The following is a 16,180-nucleotide window of genomic DNA, read 5'->3' on the forward strand; positions in this document are numbered from 1 at the left end:
TCAACCACCTGACTTACCTGAGCATTTGTTCATTAGTGGGTACACTACGATATTCTGACCATTGTGAATGAGTAAATAATGCAGACATAGCAGTGAACAGTGACAACCAAACCCCAGGGCTGATACAACTCTACGGAATGGAAATGAAAGGTGACCCGCGGTTTGCTCCACCTCTAATGAACAAATGCTCAGGTTGGTGATTGTGGTCAGGATGGCCGAGCGGTCTAAGGCGCCAGATTCAAGGCGAGTGAAGCCTTCCGTGCTCAACGCGGGACATCTGGTCTCCGAATGGAGGCGTGGGTTCGAACCCCACTTCTGACAAGCACTTTTATTCTATAATCAGTTTTTACCGTAGATAGCCTCTATTACAAACGTAATCATTTGATACACCAGCGATCCAATGAACTATGGCAGTTCAACTATTGTTGTTTAGTTTAAATTGGTATAATTTGTATGGGTTTCGAACCACATATTTTACAGACGGGACCACATCATGGATTTTATGTACTGTGTTGAATCGGACCTGGATCAACCACATCTTTTACAGACGGGACCACATCATGGATTTTATGTACTGTGTTGAATCGGACCTGGATCTTGTGTTTATTCAGGATTTTGGAGATCTTTTTGTAACCCCGCAATGTAGGGTAAGGTGATGATTTTGAATGGCTCCTCAAGAGGATCCTTCTTCATGGTTGGAGTGATGGCTTTGTGGATTGTGGCCGAGCAGTCTCGGGAGCCAGATTCAAGGTGATGGAAGCCTTCCGTGCTCAACGTGGGGACTTCTGATCTCCGACTGGAGGCGTGGATTCAAACCACGCTCCTGACATCAGTTTTAATACATTTCACGCAAAATAAGTTGAATTATTTTTCATTGGTTAACAGCAATCATCATCGTCCCCTTCATCAGCCGTTGTCTATTCGAATAGGGTTTACCGTTTCTGGCAATGAAACAGTTGTGTTCAGATGTTAAAACACCAATCTTGAAACCTTTTGCAAGGAATCATTTCTGTTTTCACCACATTTCCTCGTGGTGAACATGCAAACAAAAAAAACATGCTCCCGTCGTATTTGTATTGTCTTTGAAACGGATTGTTCCACACCAGGTTGGTGGTCGTGGTCAGGATGGCCGAGCGGTCTAAGGCGCCAGACTCAAGGCGAGTGAAGCCTTGCGTGCTCACCGCGGGACATCTGGTCTCCGAATGGAGGCGTGGGTTCGAACCCCACTTCTGACAAGATTTTTTATTTTATATCATTTAGTCTCGCCAAGCCTTCGCCATCTCTCACGGCCTCCCGTCGATCTCCTGGACTCGTGTTGTCATTTCGTCGCTTCGTCTCCCGGTTAGCCAATGCTAACAAAGTCATATATTTTGCATAAAATTAAAAAAATTGGTTGTCAGAAGTGGGGTTCGAACCCACGCCTCCATTTGGAGACCAGATGTCCCGCGTTGAGCACGGAAGGCTTCCTCGCCTTGAGTCTGGCGCCTTAGACCGCTCGGCCATCCTGACCACGAGCTCCATCCTGGGCATTTGTTCATTAGTAGGTACACTACAATATTCTGGCCATTTGTGAATGAGTACAGCAGACAGACGTAGCACTGAACGGTTATAATCATAAACTCAGCGCTAGTCAAGCTCAGTTACAACCAAACCACAGGGCTGGTAAAACTCTTCGGAGACTCGCAAGTATATTGAAGGGTGACCCGCGGTTTGCTCCACCTCTAATGAACAAATGCCCAGGTTTGTGCTCGTGGTCAGGATGGCCGAGCGGTCTAAGGCGCCAGACTCAAGGCGAAACGAAGCCTTCCGTGCCTCAACGCGGGAAATCTGGTCTCCGAATGGAGGCGTGGGTTCGAACCCCACTTCTGACATCAGTTTTAATACATTTCACGCAAAATAAGTTTAATTAATTTTTCATTGGTTAACAGCATCATCTTCGCATCCTTCATCAGCCATTGTCTATTCGAATAAGGTTTACCGTTGCTGGCAATTAAACAGTTGTGTTAAAATTTTAAAATACCAAACTTAAACTTTTTGGGAATGAATCATGTCTGCATTCACCACATTTATTTGTGGTGAACATGCAAACAACAAAAACATGCTCTGGTAGTATATGATTGTCTTTGAAACTGATTGGTCCACACCAGAGACAACCATTCCCTCTCAACTGCTGGTTGGCTTGACCTGTTTATAAAATAATGTAAAAGTGAATTAAGCTGATGTTGTTAAATATGAGTGTTATTCCAGTTGCAACGCTGCACTAAAATACTTATGAAAAATACAAAAAAAACAGCAATTGAAGATGATGATTGTTGTTAACCAATGAAAAATAATTCATATATTTTGCTTGAAATTTATAAAAGTGTTTGTCAGAAGTGGGGTTCGAACCCACGCCTCCATTCGGAGACCAGATTGCCCGCGTTGAGCACGGAAGGCTTCCTCGCCTTGAGTCTGGCGCCTTAGACCGCTCGGCCATCCTGACCACAAACACCAGCCTGGGCATTTGTTGATTAGAGGTCGGACAAACCGCGCGTCACCCTTCAATCTGTTTGCGAGTCTCCGTAGAGTTTTACCAGCACTGGGGTTTGGTTGTAACTGAGTTTGACTAGCCCTGCGTTTATGGTCATAACTGTTCAGTGCTACGTCTGTCTGCTGTACCCATTCACAAATGGCCATAATATCGTAGTGTACCCACTAATGAACAAATCATCAGGTTGGTGTTCGTGGTCAGGATGGCCGAGCGGTCTAAGGCGCCAGACTCAAGGCAAGTGAAGCCTTCCGTGCTCAACGCGGGCAATCTGGTCTCCGAATGGAGGCGTGGGTTCGATCCCCACTTCTGACAAGGCTTTTTATTTTAAAACATTTAGTTTCGTCAAGCCTTTGCCATCTCTCACGGCCTTCCTTCGAGCTACTGGACTCGTGTTGTGATTTCGTCGCTCCGTCTCCGTAATAACAAATTAAACTATCCTGCCTACAAACTAGCCTGTTTTTTTATCAGATACTCTGCTTCCCTTCACTGGCAAGACCACTTCAGCAGTACTTAACTCAACCCAATTGGTCTCTATGGTCAAGTACATGGTACTGTCTCCTGACGATATCCTCGTCAGATTTGATGTGGTATCTCTGTTTACCAAAGTCCCAGTGCCTGACACCTTAACAATAATTGAAGACTTGGTCCAACATGGACTGAACTCGGTTGTACCTGCGCTGGTTCGGCATTGCCTCACCAACACTTACTTTACCTGGAATGGCACCTTCGACAAACAGAATGATGGTACCCCTATGGGCTTCCCCTTGTCACCAGTGATAACCAATCTTTTCATGGAAAAGTTAGAATCAGACGCCATCCAGACGTCCACCCTGCGTCCTTCACTGTGGAAGAGATATGTGGATGACACTTTCGTCATTTGGCCACATGGCCTCCCAGCATTGAACCATTTCCTGGACCACATCAATTCCAGACACCCATCCATCAGATTCACCATGGAAGTGGAGAAAGATAGCAGCGGTGTTAGCTGGAGGAACGTTGAGCGATGTTGAATGGAGGAGTGTTGATCGAAATAAGCGAAATAAAGTGAAGAGAAAAGACAAGAAGCTGTCGTGTCGAGTACTCCACAACCCGCAGTTGAAGATGATGATTGCTGTTAGCCAATGAAAAATAATTCATATATTTTGCATTACATTTATAAAAGTGGTTGTCAGAAGTGGGGTTCGAACCGACGCCTCCATTTGGAGACCAGATTTCCCGCGTTGAGGCACGGAAGGCTTCGTTTCGCCTTGAGCCTGGCGCCTTAGACCGCTCGGCCATCCTGACCACTTTCAACAACCTGAGCATTCACATTCATCTTCTTGGTTCTTTCGGTAAAGTCACGTAGAAGGAAAATAATAAAAGAAAAAAAAGAAAACGTAATAGTATTTTCTTTTATTATTTTATTATGTTTATTATTTATTATTTCCCTTCTACGTGACTTTACCGAAAAAACCAAGAAGATTAATCCCTACAGTCACGAAAACTTTAAATCGAAATTTAACCTGAGCATTTGTTCATTAGTGGGTACACTACGATATTCTGGCCATTGTGAATGAGTAAATTATGCAGACATAGCAGTGAACAGTGACAACCAACCCCCTGGGCTGATACAACTCTACGGAATGGAAATGAAAGGTGACCCGCGGTTTGCTCCACCTCTAATGAACAAATGCCCAGGTTTGTGCTCGTGGTCAGGATGGCCGAGCGGTCTAAGGCGCCAGACTCAAGGCGAAACGAAGCCTTCCGTGCCTCAACGCGGGAAATCTGGTCTCCGAATGGAGGCGTGGGTTCGAACCCCACTTCTGACATCAGTTTTAATACATTTCACGCAAAATAAGTTTAATTAATTTTTCATTGGTTAACAGCATCATCTTCGCATCCTTCATCAGCCATTGTCTATTCGAATAAGGTTTACCGTTGCTGGCAATTAAACAGTTGTGTTAAATTTTTAAAATACCAAACTTAAACTTTTTGGGGATGAATCATGTCTGCATTCACCACATTTATTTGTGGTGAACATGCAAACAACAAAAACATGCTCTGGTAGTATATGATTGTCTTTGAAACTGATTGGTCCACACCAGAGACAACCATTCCCTCTCAACTGCTGGTTGGCTTGACCTGTTTATAAAATAATGTAAAAGTGAATTAAGCTGATGTTGTTAAATATGAGTGTTATTCCAGTTGCAACGCTGCACTAAAATACTTATGAAAAATACAAAAAAACAGCAATTGAAGATGATGATTGTTGTTAACCAATGAAAAATAATTCATATATTTTGCTTGAAATTTATAAAAGTGTTTGTCAGAAGTGGGGTTCGAACCACGCCTCCATTCGGAGACCAGATATCCCGCGTTGAGCACGGAAGGTTTCCTCACCTTGAGTCTGGCGCCTTAGACCGCTCGGCCATCCTGACCACTTTCAACCACCTGACTTACCTGAGCATTTGTTCATTAGTGGGTACACTACGATATTCTGACCATTGTGAATGAGTAAATAATGCAGACATAGCAGTGAACAGTGACAACCAAACCCCAGGGCTGATACAACTCTACGGAATGGAAATGAAAGGTGACCCGCGGTTTGCTCCACCTCTAATGAACAAATGCTCAGGTTGGTGATTGTGGTCAGGATGGCCGAGCGGTCTAAGGCGCCAGACTCAAGGCGAATGAAGCCTTCCGTGCTCAACGCGGGACATCTGGTCTCCGAATGGCGGCGTGGGTTCGAACCCCACTTCTGACAAGCACTTTTATTCTATAATAAGTTTTTACCGTAGATAGCCTCTATTACAAACGTAATCATTTGATACACCAGCGATCCAATGAACTATGGCAGTTCAACTATTGTTGTTTAGTTTAAATTGGTATAATTTGTATGGGTTTCGAACCACATATTTTACAGACGGGACCACATCATGGATTTTATGTACTGTGTTGAATCGGACCTGGATCAACCACATCTTTTACAGACGGGACCACATCATGGATTTTATGTACTGTGTTGAATCGGACCTGGATCTTGTGTTTATTCAGGATTTTGGAGATCTTTTTGTAACCCCCGCAATGTAGGGTAAGGTGATGATTTTGAATGGCTCCTCAAGAGGATCCTTCTTCATGGTTGGAGTGATGGCTTTGTGGATTGTGGCCGAGCAGTCTCGGGAGCCAGATTCAAGGTGATGGAAGCCTTCCGTGCTCAACGTGGGGACTTCTGATCTCCGACTGGAGGCGTGGATTCAAACCACGCTCCTGACATCAGTTTTAATACATTTCACGCAAAATAAGTTGAATTATTTTTCATTGGTTAACAGCAATCATCATCGTCCCCTTCATCAGCCGTTGTCTATTCGAATAGGGTTTACCGTTTCTGGCAATGAAACAGTTGTGTTCAGATGTTAAAACACCAATCTTGAAACCTTTTGCAAGGAATCATTTCTGTTTTCACCACATTTCCTCGTGGTGAACATGCAAACAAAAAAAACATGCTCCCGTCGTATTTGTATTGTCTTTGAAACGGATTGTTCCACACCAGGTTGGTGGTCGTGGTCAGGATGGCCGAGCGGTCTAAGGCGCCAGACTCAAGGCGAGTGAAGCCTTGCGTGCTCAACGCGGGACATCTGGTCTCCGAATGGAGGCGTGGGTTCGAACCCCACTTCTGACAAGATTTTTTATTTTATATCATTTAGTCTCGCCAAGCCTTCGCCATCTCTCACGGCCTCCCGTCGATCTCCTGGACTCGTGTTGTCATTTCGTCGCTTCGTCTCCCGGTTAGCCAATGCTAACAAAGTCATATATTTTGCATAAAATTAAAAAAATTGCATGTCAGAAGTGGGGTTCGAACCCACGCCTCCATTCGGAGACCAGATATCCCCCGTTGAGCACGGAAGGCTTCGTTTCGCCTTGAGTCTGGCGCCTTAGACCACTCGGCCATCCTGACCACGGCCACCAAACTGGGCATTTGTTGATTAGAGGTCGGGCAAACCGCGGGTCACCCTTCAACATACTTGCGAGTCTTCGTAGAGTTTTACAAGCCCTGGGGTTTGGTTGTAACTGAGCTTGACTAGCCCCGAGTTTATGGTATAACTTTTCAGTGCTACGTCTGTCTGCTGTACTCATTCACAAGTGGCCATAATATCGTAGTGTACCCACTAATGAACAAATAATCAGGTTGGTGTTCGTCGTCAGGGTGGCCGAGCGGTCTAAGGCGCCAGACTCAAGGCGAGTGAAGCCTTCCGTGCTCAACGCGGGACATCTGGTCTCCGAATGGAGGTGTGGGTTCGAACCCCACTTCTGACATAGTATTTTTTAAAATTATCTTTTGAGAATTTGTGTCATTTGGAAGAAGTTCACATTCAACACAGTGCATGACTAGGTTCATATTGAGCCACCAGCAATAGTGTTTTTAATCGCGGCGGGGCAACGCATTTGTAGCTTTTAAGTTTCAGCGTAGTCTGCGAAGACTTGAGTTTGACCAGCCCTGAGTTAATGAGTCCTATATATAGACACGTTCAGTGCTCCGTCTCTGCATGCTGTACTCATTCACAATGCTCAGAATATCGCAGCGTACCCGCTAATGAACAAATTGCTCAGATGCCTGTGGTCAGGATGGCCGAGCGGTTTAAATTCAAGGCGAGGATCAGTTTGTTCTTTTCTAAACGAAGTCGCGGGTTCGATCCCCCACTCCTGACATCGACGTTTTGGGTAAGTTTTACTTTCATAAACACAAGCTATCTGAAATATGTCCCACTCAACTGCAGTCCACAGTATGTGTGCCAAATGATCAGATGTCTAGAGTTAGACCAACCACCGTTAGAATCACGTCTGCACGTATGAGACTCGTTTAAAAGAGTGCTTAAAATATAACGGCAACTTCATTAAAAACCAGATGTGAGCCGATCTTAAGGCGGAGCCGAATCACAGACATCCACAGCACATGGTACGCGTATTGAACTTTTTTCGCATCGTAAGTAGCGACAACCATGCTACTCGGAGTGCGTGGGGATGGACAGCAAACGAAACGCGAAAGGCAGTTCTGAAGAAATGAGTTCGTCAATCTCGATGATTTAAAAGCGCACTGCTCCAGTGGCTTCCTAATGTGGGAACGCAGAACGTTCCAGACGGCCGCGGAAGCGCATCCGAGAGCGCGCGATGCAGCGTCCTTCTTTGTTCGATGGCAGAGGTCGCAACCGGGTACCCGGCTACCCGTACCCGGCCAGGTACGGGTACCCATTTGCGACCCTGGTGCGGCCGGGTACGGGTAAGGAATCAAAACCCGTTTGCGACCTCTGGTCGATGGCCCAGCAGCCACAGCTCGCCACTGCTGCCATCGCTGCTGCTGCTGCGAGGACAAAACCAAGGAACGGCGAACGCGGATGAGCGGCGACGCAGCTGATGTACGTCGCGTGCGATGGTGGCAGCATCGCCCTCCCTAACGCTTAGTGTAACATTACCGCACGGCCCGTGATGTTATTCTGACGGGCCGTTGTGACCTTACCCGCACCTCTCTACCCACTACCCCCACCACCACCGCACCCGACACCCCACCCCCCTCCACCGGCATACACACACCATCATGGACATTATGCCATTACCCGACTCTGACATCAAATTGCTGCCCTCAATCGCGCGCGTTCTGACCTCCCACGCGCGCACCCCCCTCTCTCCCTCCCATCATCACCATCACCCATTCACAGCCGACCCCCCCACACACACACCAACCCCGGCCATCCATCCATCCTTCCGCAAACGACTCTTGCTTGGGCCTCCCCATCGCCTCCCACCCGACAGCTCTACCACCCCCCCTACCCCCTTCTGCCGTTGGCACGCAGCTTGGCTCCGCTCTGTCTAGACCCAAGCCGAACCCGGGCCTCCACTCCCTCCTACCCCCCCTTCCTCCCACCGCTCCTCCCTTCCCTTCCCTCCCCTCCACCACAACCACTTTACGCGTCTTCTTTCTTTCGTATGGGGGGGGGGGGTGGGGGGTGGGGGGCGCTCAATGGTGCAACGCGGCCACAATTTCACATTCGGGGTGGTCACGCCAGAAGCGAAGAGCGTCGTGACGCAGCGAGAGTTTTGTGGATTATTTTTAGATTCTTTTGCCGCTATGAATGTGTACGACGGTGAAAAGGCCACTTTGTTGCGCTATCATTAGTGGCCAGGTCGCTTCTGATGAATACGTTAATCTCTCAGTGGGCTTTATATAAGATATAGAAAAAAATAGTTGAGTTTTATTTGTGCACTTTTTTGTAAGTGATATGTGCTTTCCTTTACTTAACTTTTCACTCCTGTCGTGTTTTTGTATTGTGTGTTGCAACGTTCAGACCCGCTCTGACTGGACACGCGTGAGAAATAGAGCTTTATAACTCATCGGATTCCTCCTCCAGTACGAATAAATATTCTGATGTCCCGGGGCCCATATCTGGCGCGTCGCTGTTTGGCGTGGTCTGTGTTGTTGTTGTTGTCGCCGTTGTTGTTGTTGATGTTGTTGTTGGTCCGCAGACCGTGAGATCGCGACGATAGTACGCGTCGCGATCTCGCACTCGACAGAGTTGGGGCCACGTGAAGGCTGCCAACTTCCTCTTGATACGAGAGAGCTCTCCCTCCTCTCGCCTCTCGCCACACACACGACACGTACACACCCACACACCCACACACCACACATGTACACACCCACACACCACACACACCACACACACCCACACCACACACACCCACACACCACACACGTACAGACCCACACACCACACACGTACACACCACACACACCACACACACCCACACACGCGACACGTACACACCACACACCCACACACCACACACCACACACCCACACACCACACACCCACACACGTACACACCACACACCACACACGTACACACGTACACACCACACACCCAAACACCTACACACCACACCCACACACCCACACACCACACACGCGACACGCGCTGCATACGCGCGCGCACACGCAAATTCTAAGATAAAGACAAAACAACCCCGTATAACCTAAACAGACTGTTGGGGCAAGTGCGTGTTTGGGAATAGCATTTTTGAAGGCCCGAACGGCACGCGAGGGGGTGGGTGGCCAGCACCACGCCCAGCCGCCTTTGTCTCCCTCGTGCCGACGTTTGTTGTTTAGCATCACACTCGGTACTCATTTAAGGCTGAGGTGACCTAGGGGAGGCCCAGGACTGTGTGATGATGCCGTGTGTGATGATGCCGCGTGTGATTGCACAGTGGTTGAAGATGCTGAGTGACGATGTGTACACGTGGTGCGCCATGATTGCTGGAGGTGACGATGACGATGATGATGACGACACGCACACGATTAACCAGGGCGGCCGCGGGATCTTCGCTCGAACCTTTGCAACAGGCTGCTGATTACATGTGCTATGAAGAAGGGCAATTGCCCGAAACGTCAACTATTTTAGTTTTTTATTATTATGAATCCTTAATATTAATTAGTGTTCTTCACTAATTTTCAGTAGGACCGCCACACAGCACGAAGATGATGATGTTGGTGTTGGTGTTTTCACCATTTGTGTCTTGTCGGGGTTCACCCGTCCTGGGCCCCACTGGAGGCCATCAGAGGCCGGCGGTGGCACTGCGAGCCTTGCAATGAAGAACACCGATTCTAGATTTGAAGCTTTCGTGACTGCAATGATTCATATTCTTTGGTTTTTTCGGTAAAGTCACGTAGGTAAAAAATTTCAAATTAATTTTATTTTACTTTAATTAATTTTAATTTAAAATGTTTTACCTACGTGACTTTACCGAAAAAAACCTAAGAATAATAACACCGATGTCTCTTACCATCATCACCACCACCACGGACGTCTTGTGACTTCAATGCGTTCGTCGTAGCAGAGAGGGGGGGGGGGAGCTTTACGCTCGCTGCGCGGTCAGGGGCTTGCTAGGCGTTGGCGCGCGCGGGGTCCAACCCCGTCCGTGATCCTTTAATCTCGTAATGTGTCTCACTTTATTGAGCTGTGCGCGTGACGCTAAGACTCTGCGATGATCACGCCGGCTGCCTCAGAGCTTCCAGTTCGTTGGGAGCTTTGAGTGCGGCTGTAATCCCCGCACCGCCCCCCCTCCCCCGTCTCCCCGTGGAGCCCCCCGCGTTTAAAAGGCACCGCTCTGCCGCGGTATGCGGCTCGCATCGTCAAAGTGGCCGTCGATCCACCCCGCGGTGACTTCGTCACAGCTGAGCCCCGACTGAGTTCGAGCCCAGGCCTCGGTGATGGTTGCGTTGCTTGTCAAGCCTCTCGCACGCCGCACGTGTCACAGACTTCACTTTTAAACAACTTTTATTGCCGCCAGCAGCAGCAACAGCACTGGAGGCGATTTCGATATGAAATACACAGTCACCTGCAAACAAATGAAAATAATCGCTACAAATCGACGCGCTGTGGCGCTAAAAGCACCGCGCACAACACGAAATAGAAGTCACGTGGTGGTGGTGGTGGTGGTCAGAGAGACGCGCAAACTCTAAATATACATACTCTTTGTTTTTTTCGAAAAAAATAAAAAAAATTAATCACGACGTTTCGGAGACAACACAAGCTTCCGTCTTCAGGTGGCACCGTCACAGCAAAATGAGTGATTTAATTTATTTTATTATTTTTTACCTCCGTGACTTTACCGAAAAAACCAAAGAGTATGGACCCCTTGCAGTCACGAAAACTTCAAATCTAGAATCTAAATATACAGCAGCAGGCGTCAGGGTCGGGATCGAACCCACGACCTCATGTATACCAGGCGAGGTGGTTAACATCTCATAGCCACCGTCATGGTGATGAGAGAGAGAAACACGCAAACTCCAAATATACAGCAGCAGGCGTCGTCAGGGTCGGGATCGAACCCACGACCTCCTGTATACCAGGCGAGGTGGTTAACATTTCATAGCCACCGTGATGATGATGAGAGGGAGAAACACGCAAACTCCAAATATACAGCAGCAGGCGTCAGTGTCGGGATCGAACCCACGACCTCCTGTATACCAGGCGAGGTAGTTAACATCTCATAGCCACCGTAATGGTGATGAGAGAGAGAGACACGCAGACTCCACAAATACAGCAGCAGGCGTCAGTGTCGGGATCGAACTCACGACCTCCTGTATACCAGGCGAGGTGGTTAACATCGCATAGCCACCGTGATGGTGATGAGAGAGAGAGACACGCAAACTCCAAATATACAGCAGCAGGCATCGTCAGGGTCGGGATCGAACCCACGACCTCCTGCGTAGCGCGCGATGCGGTGACCGTTCGACGGCGAGCCAAACGCCGCTGCTTGTGCTGCTGCGAGGATGAGTGGAGGTCGAGCGATGGAAACGCGCGTTCGAGTCCCCTGAGAATCGGCCAAAGACGAACGGAATCGACGTCTGAGCTGCCAGTGTCGTTACGCGAACGTGGCGCCGTGCAAGCTCTCTGCCTGACGCAGGGCTGTGACTCAAACAGGCTGATTTTTAACACGTATTCGTGTGTGTGTATGCGTATATACATACCTATAACATGTAACGCAGAGCACACGAAGCGATGCGAAACGTGCGTGTTTACACTTTCTTTCTTTCGCACCTCCGATGAGCAAGTAACTTGAGCATGCACACACGGTGCTGCTGCTGCTTCATCACGGAGTGCTGCACACGTGCTCGCGTCTTATATATCGCAGGCGGCGCGCATTACGCGTGTGACGCACACACATCGCTTTCTTATTTACAGATTTGCCGCACACACACACTAAACAAAGACAAAGATCCCCCGTATAGCCTGTAACAGACTGTAGGGGCAAGTGCTGCTAGCGAGCACCTCTGATGGTCGGATCTGCACAGGAGGGGGGTGGGTGGCCAGCACAACGCCCGGCCGTCTTTGTCTCCCCAGTGGCGATGTTTACACATCGCACCGGGTACTCATTTTAGGCCGAGTCGACCTAGAGGAAGCCCAGAACCGGTTCAGATAATCGTCACCGGTGTTGGCCGTGAGCGGGAATCGAACCCGGGTCGCCAGGTTCGTAGCGCAGTGCACTAACCGCTGCACCACCGCTCCTTTCACACAGACAGACACACAGACACACACACAGACAGACGCACACACACAGACAGACACGGAGAGACACACACAGACACGCTAACTAATTTATAATTCTGTTCTTGTGCTTGATGGCAGCAAGATGTTCAATGTCGAGGTCTGCTGGGCACGACGAGAGGGTTTCAACAGAGAGTTTCCCATTCCTCCTCCTTTGTGGTTTACACAGTGGTTTACACAGTGGTTTACGCAGTGGTTTACACAGTGGTTTACACAGTGGTTGACACAGTGGTTGACACAGTGGTTGACACAGTGGTTGACACAGTGGTTTACACAGTGGTTGACACAGTGGTTGACACAGTGGTTGACACAGTGGTTGACACAGTGGTTGACACAGTGGTTGACACAGTGGTTTACGCAGTGGTTTACACAGTGGTTTACGCAGTGGTTTACACAGTGGTTGACACAGTGGTTGACACAGTGGTTGACACAGTGGTTTACACAGTGGTTTACACAGTGGTTTACACAGTGGTTTACACAGTGGTTGACACAGTGGTTTACGCAGTGGTTTACACAGTGGTTTACACAGTGGTTTACACAGTGGTTTACACAGTGGTTTACGCAGTGGTTTACACAGTGGTTGACACAGTGGTTGACACAGTGGTTGACACAGTGGTTTACACAGTGGTTGACACAGTGGTTTACGGAGTGGTTTACACAGTGGTTTACACAGTGGTTTACACAGTGGTTGACACTGTGGTTGACACAGTGGTTGACACAGTGGTTTACACAGTGGTTTACACAGTGGTTTACACAGTGGTTTACACAGTGGTTGACACAGTGGTTGACACTGTGGTTTACACAGTGGTTTACACAGTGGTTTACACAGTGGTTTACACAGTGGTTTACACTGTGGTTTACACTGTGGTTGACACAGTGGTTTACACAGTGGTTTACACAGTGGTTTACACAGTGGTTTACACTGTGGTTTACACAGTGGTTGACACAGTGGTTGACACAGTGGTTTACACAGTGGTTGACACAGTGGTTTACACAGTGGTTGACACAGTGGTTTACGCAGTGGTTTACACAGTGGTTTACACAGTGGTTGACACAGTGGTTGACACAGTGGTTTACACAGTGGTTGACACAGTGGTTTACACAGTGGTTTACGCAGTGGTTTACACAGTGGTTTACACAGTGGTTTACGCAGTGGTTTACGCAGTGGTTTACACAGTGGTTTACACAGTGGTTGACACAGTGGTTGACACAGTGGTTTACACAGTGGTTGACACAGTGGTTTACGCAGTGGTTTACACAGTGGTTTACACAGTGGTTGACACAGTGGTTTACACAGTGGTTTACACAGTGGTTTACGCAGTGGTTTACGCAGTGGTTTACACAGTGGTTTACACAGTGGTTTACACAGTGGTTTACGCAGTGGTTTACGCAGTGGTTTACACAGTGGTTTACACTGTGGTTTACACAGTGGTTTACCACAGTGGTTTACACAGTGGTTTACACAGTGGTTTACACTGTGGTTTACACAGTGGTTTACACAGTGGTTTACACTGTGGTTTACACAGTGGTTTACACTGTGGTTTACACAGTGGTTTACACAGTGGTTTACACAGTGGTTGACACAGTGGTTTACGCAGTGGTTTACGCAGTGGTTTACACAGTGGTTTACACAGTGGTTTATGCAGTGGTTTACACAGTGGTTTACACAGTGGTTTACGCAGTGGTTGACACAGTGGTTGACACAGTGGTTTACACAGTGGTTTACACAGTGGTTTACACAGTGGTTGACACAGTGGTTTACACAGTGGTTGACACAGTGGTTTACGCAGTGGTTTACACAGTGGTTTACACAGTGGTTTACACAGTGGTTGACACAGTGGTTTACACAGTGGTTTACGCAGTGGTTTACACAGTGGTTGACACAGTGGTTTACACAGTGGTTGACACAGTGGTTGACACAGTGGTTTACACAGTGGTTTACACAGTGGTTTACACAGTGGTTGACACAGTGGTTTACACAGTGGTTTACACAGTGGTTTACGCAGTGGTTTACACAGTGGTTGACACAGTGGTTTACACAGTGGTTGACACAGTGGTTTACACAGTGGTTGACACAGTGGTTGACACAGTGGTTGACACAGTGGTTGACACAGTGGTTTACCACAGTGGTTTACACAGTGGTTTACACAGTGGTTGACACAGTGGTTGACACAGTGGTTGACACAGTGGTTTACGCAGTGGTTTACACAGTGGTTTACACAGTGGTTGACACAGTGGTTGACACAGTGGTTGACACAGTGGTTGACACAGTGGTTTACACAGTGGTTGACACAGTGGTTGACACAGTGGTTTACACAGTGGTTTACACAGTGGTTGACACAGTGGTTTACACTGTTGTTTACGCAGTGGTTTACACAGTGGTTTACACAGTGGTTGACACAGTGGTTTACACTGTTGTTTACGCAGTGGTTGACACAGTGGTTGACACAGTGGTTTACACTGTTGTTTACGCAGTGGTTGACACAGTGGTTGACACAGTGGTTTACACTGTTGTTTACGCAGTGGTTGACACAGTGGTTTACACAGTGGTTTACACTGTGGTTTACACAGTGGTTTACACAGTGGTTGACACAGTGGTTTACACAGTGGTTTACACTGTGGTTTACACAGTGGTTTACACAGTGGTTTACACAGTGGTTGACACAGTGGTTTACACAGTGGTTTACGCAGTGGTTTACGCAGTGGTTTACGCAGTGGTTTACACAGTGGTTTACACAGTGGTTTACACAGTGGTTTACACAGTGGTTGACACAGTGGTTTACACAGTGGTTGACACAGTGGTTGACACAGTGGTTTACACAGTGGTTTACACAGTGGTTGACACAGTGGTTTACACAGTGGTTTACGCAGTGGTTTACACAGTGGTTGACACAGTGGTTTACACAGTGGTTTACACAGTGGTTTACACAGTGGTTTACACAGTGGTTGACACAGTGGTTTACACAGTGGTTTACACAGTGGTTGACACAGTGGTTGACACAGTGGTTTACACAGTGGTTGACACAGTGGTTGACACAGTGGTTTACACAGTGGTTGACACAGTGGTTTACACAGTGGTTGACACAGTGGTTTACACAGTGGTTTACACAGTGGTTTACACAGTGGTTTACACAGTGGTTTACGGTCCAAAGTTTGGGCTGCATGACCACAATGGCTCTTCCTGTGGCTTATCTGGAATATATTTGTGCATATCTACGACTGTCTCTCTCTCTGTAGCTCTACGAGTCTCTAAATAGGGTCATTGCCCAGAGGATGGCCGAGTACCTGCAAAGGAATGCGTGCGTCGATACATCTGTACAGAAGGCAGGAATATCAGGGTTCTCTGGCTGCTTGGAACATTCCAGCATGATCTGGCACCAGATCCAAATGGCCAAGGTGGAGAAAAGGGACCTCCATGTAGTCTTCCTCGACCTCGCCAATGCATTTGGCTCTGTGCCCCATGAACTCCTGTGGTCTGCCTTCAGATTTTTCCACATACCGGACACCATCACAACCCTGGTGAAGTCGTACTTTCAGGATCTGCAGTTCTGCTTCACCACCTCAGAGTTCACC

The 16,180-nt window shown here is 47.9% G+C and overlaps 13 non-coding genes across 13 annotated transcripts; 8 read left to right on the forward strand and 5 right to left on the reverse strand.

The window, feature by feature from the left end:
* Positions 1–205: 205 nt before the first annotated feature.
* On the forward strand, positions 206–321 carry TRNAL-CAA (transfer RNA leucine (anticodon CAA)). Its single transcript has 2 exons — positions 206–243; positions 276–321. It is a non-coding gene; the product is annotated as a tRNA-Leu (tRNA).
* A 798-nt stretch (positions 322–1,119) lies between these two features.
* Positions 1,120–1,235, forward strand: TRNAL-CAA (transfer RNA leucine (anticodon CAA)). The gene is made up of 2 exons: positions 1,120–1,157; positions 1,190–1,235. It is a non-coding gene; the product is annotated as a tRNA-Leu (tRNA).
* A 159-nt stretch (positions 1,236–1,394) lies between these two features.
* On the reverse strand, positions 1,395–1,509 carry TRNAL-CAA (transfer RNA leucine (anticodon CAA)). Its single transcript has 2 exons — positions 1,472–1,509; positions 1,395–1,440 (listed from the first exon to the last, which is right to left on the reverse strand). It is a non-coding gene; the product is annotated as a tRNA-Leu (tRNA).
* Positions 1,510–1,753: 244 nt separating this feature from the next.
* Positions 1,754–1,871, forward strand: TRNAL-CAA (transfer RNA leucine (anticodon CAA)). The gene is made up of 2 exons: positions 1,754–1,791; positions 1,826–1,871. It is a non-coding gene; the product is annotated as a tRNA-Leu (tRNA).
* Positions 1,872–2,367: 496 nt separating this feature from the next.
* On the reverse strand, positions 2,368–2,482 carry TRNAL-CAA (transfer RNA leucine (anticodon CAA)). The gene is made up of 2 exons: positions 2,445–2,482; positions 2,368–2,413 (listed from the first exon to the last, which is right to left on the reverse strand). It is a non-coding gene; the product is annotated as a tRNA-Leu (tRNA).
* A 244-nt stretch (positions 2,483–2,726) lies between these two features.
* TRNAL-CAA (transfer RNA leucine (anticodon CAA)) lies at positions 2,727–2,842 on the forward strand. Its single transcript has 2 exons — positions 2,727–2,764; positions 2,797–2,842. It is a non-coding gene; the product is annotated as a tRNA-Leu (tRNA).
* An 854-nt stretch (positions 2,843–3,696) lies between these two features.
* On the reverse strand, positions 3,697–3,814 carry TRNAL-CAA (transfer RNA leucine (anticodon CAA)). Its single transcript has 2 exons — positions 3,777–3,814; positions 3,697–3,742 (listed from the first exon to the last, which is right to left on the reverse strand). It is a non-coding gene; the product is annotated as a tRNA-Leu (tRNA).
* Positions 3,815–4,220: 406 nt separating this feature from the next.
* Positions 4,221–4,338, forward strand: TRNAL-CAA (transfer RNA leucine (anticodon CAA)). Its single transcript has 2 exons — positions 4,221–4,258; positions 4,293–4,338. It is a non-coding gene; the product is annotated as a tRNA-Leu (tRNA).
* A 495-nt stretch (positions 4,339–4,833) lies between these two features.
* TRNAL-CAA (transfer RNA leucine (anticodon CAA)) lies at positions 4,834–4,947 on the reverse strand. The gene is made up of 2 exons: positions 4,910–4,947; positions 4,834–4,878 (listed from the first exon to the last, which is right to left on the reverse strand). It is a non-coding gene; the product is annotated as a tRNA-Leu (tRNA).
* Positions 4,948–5,157: 210 nt separating this feature from the next.
* Positions 5,158–5,273, forward strand: TRNAL-CAA (transfer RNA leucine (anticodon CAA)). Its single transcript has 2 exons — positions 5,158–5,195; positions 5,228–5,273. It is a non-coding gene; the product is annotated as a tRNA-Leu (tRNA).
* A 799-nt stretch (positions 5,274–6,072) lies between these two features.
* Positions 6,073–6,188, forward strand: TRNAL-CAA (transfer RNA leucine (anticodon CAA)). The gene is made up of 2 exons: positions 6,073–6,110; positions 6,143–6,188. It is a non-coding gene; the product is annotated as a tRNA-Leu (tRNA).
* A 159-nt stretch (positions 6,189–6,347) lies between these two features.
* On the reverse strand, positions 6,348–6,464 carry TRNAL-CAA (transfer RNA leucine (anticodon CAA)). The gene is made up of 2 exons: positions 6,427–6,464; positions 6,348–6,393 (listed from the first exon to the last, which is right to left on the reverse strand). It is a non-coding gene; the product is annotated as a tRNA-Leu (tRNA).
* Positions 6,465–6,707: 243 nt separating this feature from the next.
* TRNAL-CAA (transfer RNA leucine (anticodon CAA)) lies at positions 6,708–6,823 on the forward strand. Its single transcript has 2 exons — positions 6,708–6,745; positions 6,778–6,823. It is a non-coding gene; the product is annotated as a tRNA-Leu (tRNA).
* The last annotated feature ends 9,357 nt before the right edge of the window (positions 6,824–16,180 follow it).

The sequence above is a fragment of the Lethenteron reissneri genome, chromosome 16 (genome assembly GCF_015708825.2).
Source record: "Lethenteron reissneri isolate LAM-NWPU_2019-01 chromosome 16, ASM1570882v1, whole genome shotgun sequence".
Taxonomy (NCBI): domain Eukaryota; kingdom Metazoa; phylum Chordata; class Hyperoartia; order Petromyzontiformes; family Petromyzontidae; genus Lethenteron; species Lethenteron reissneri.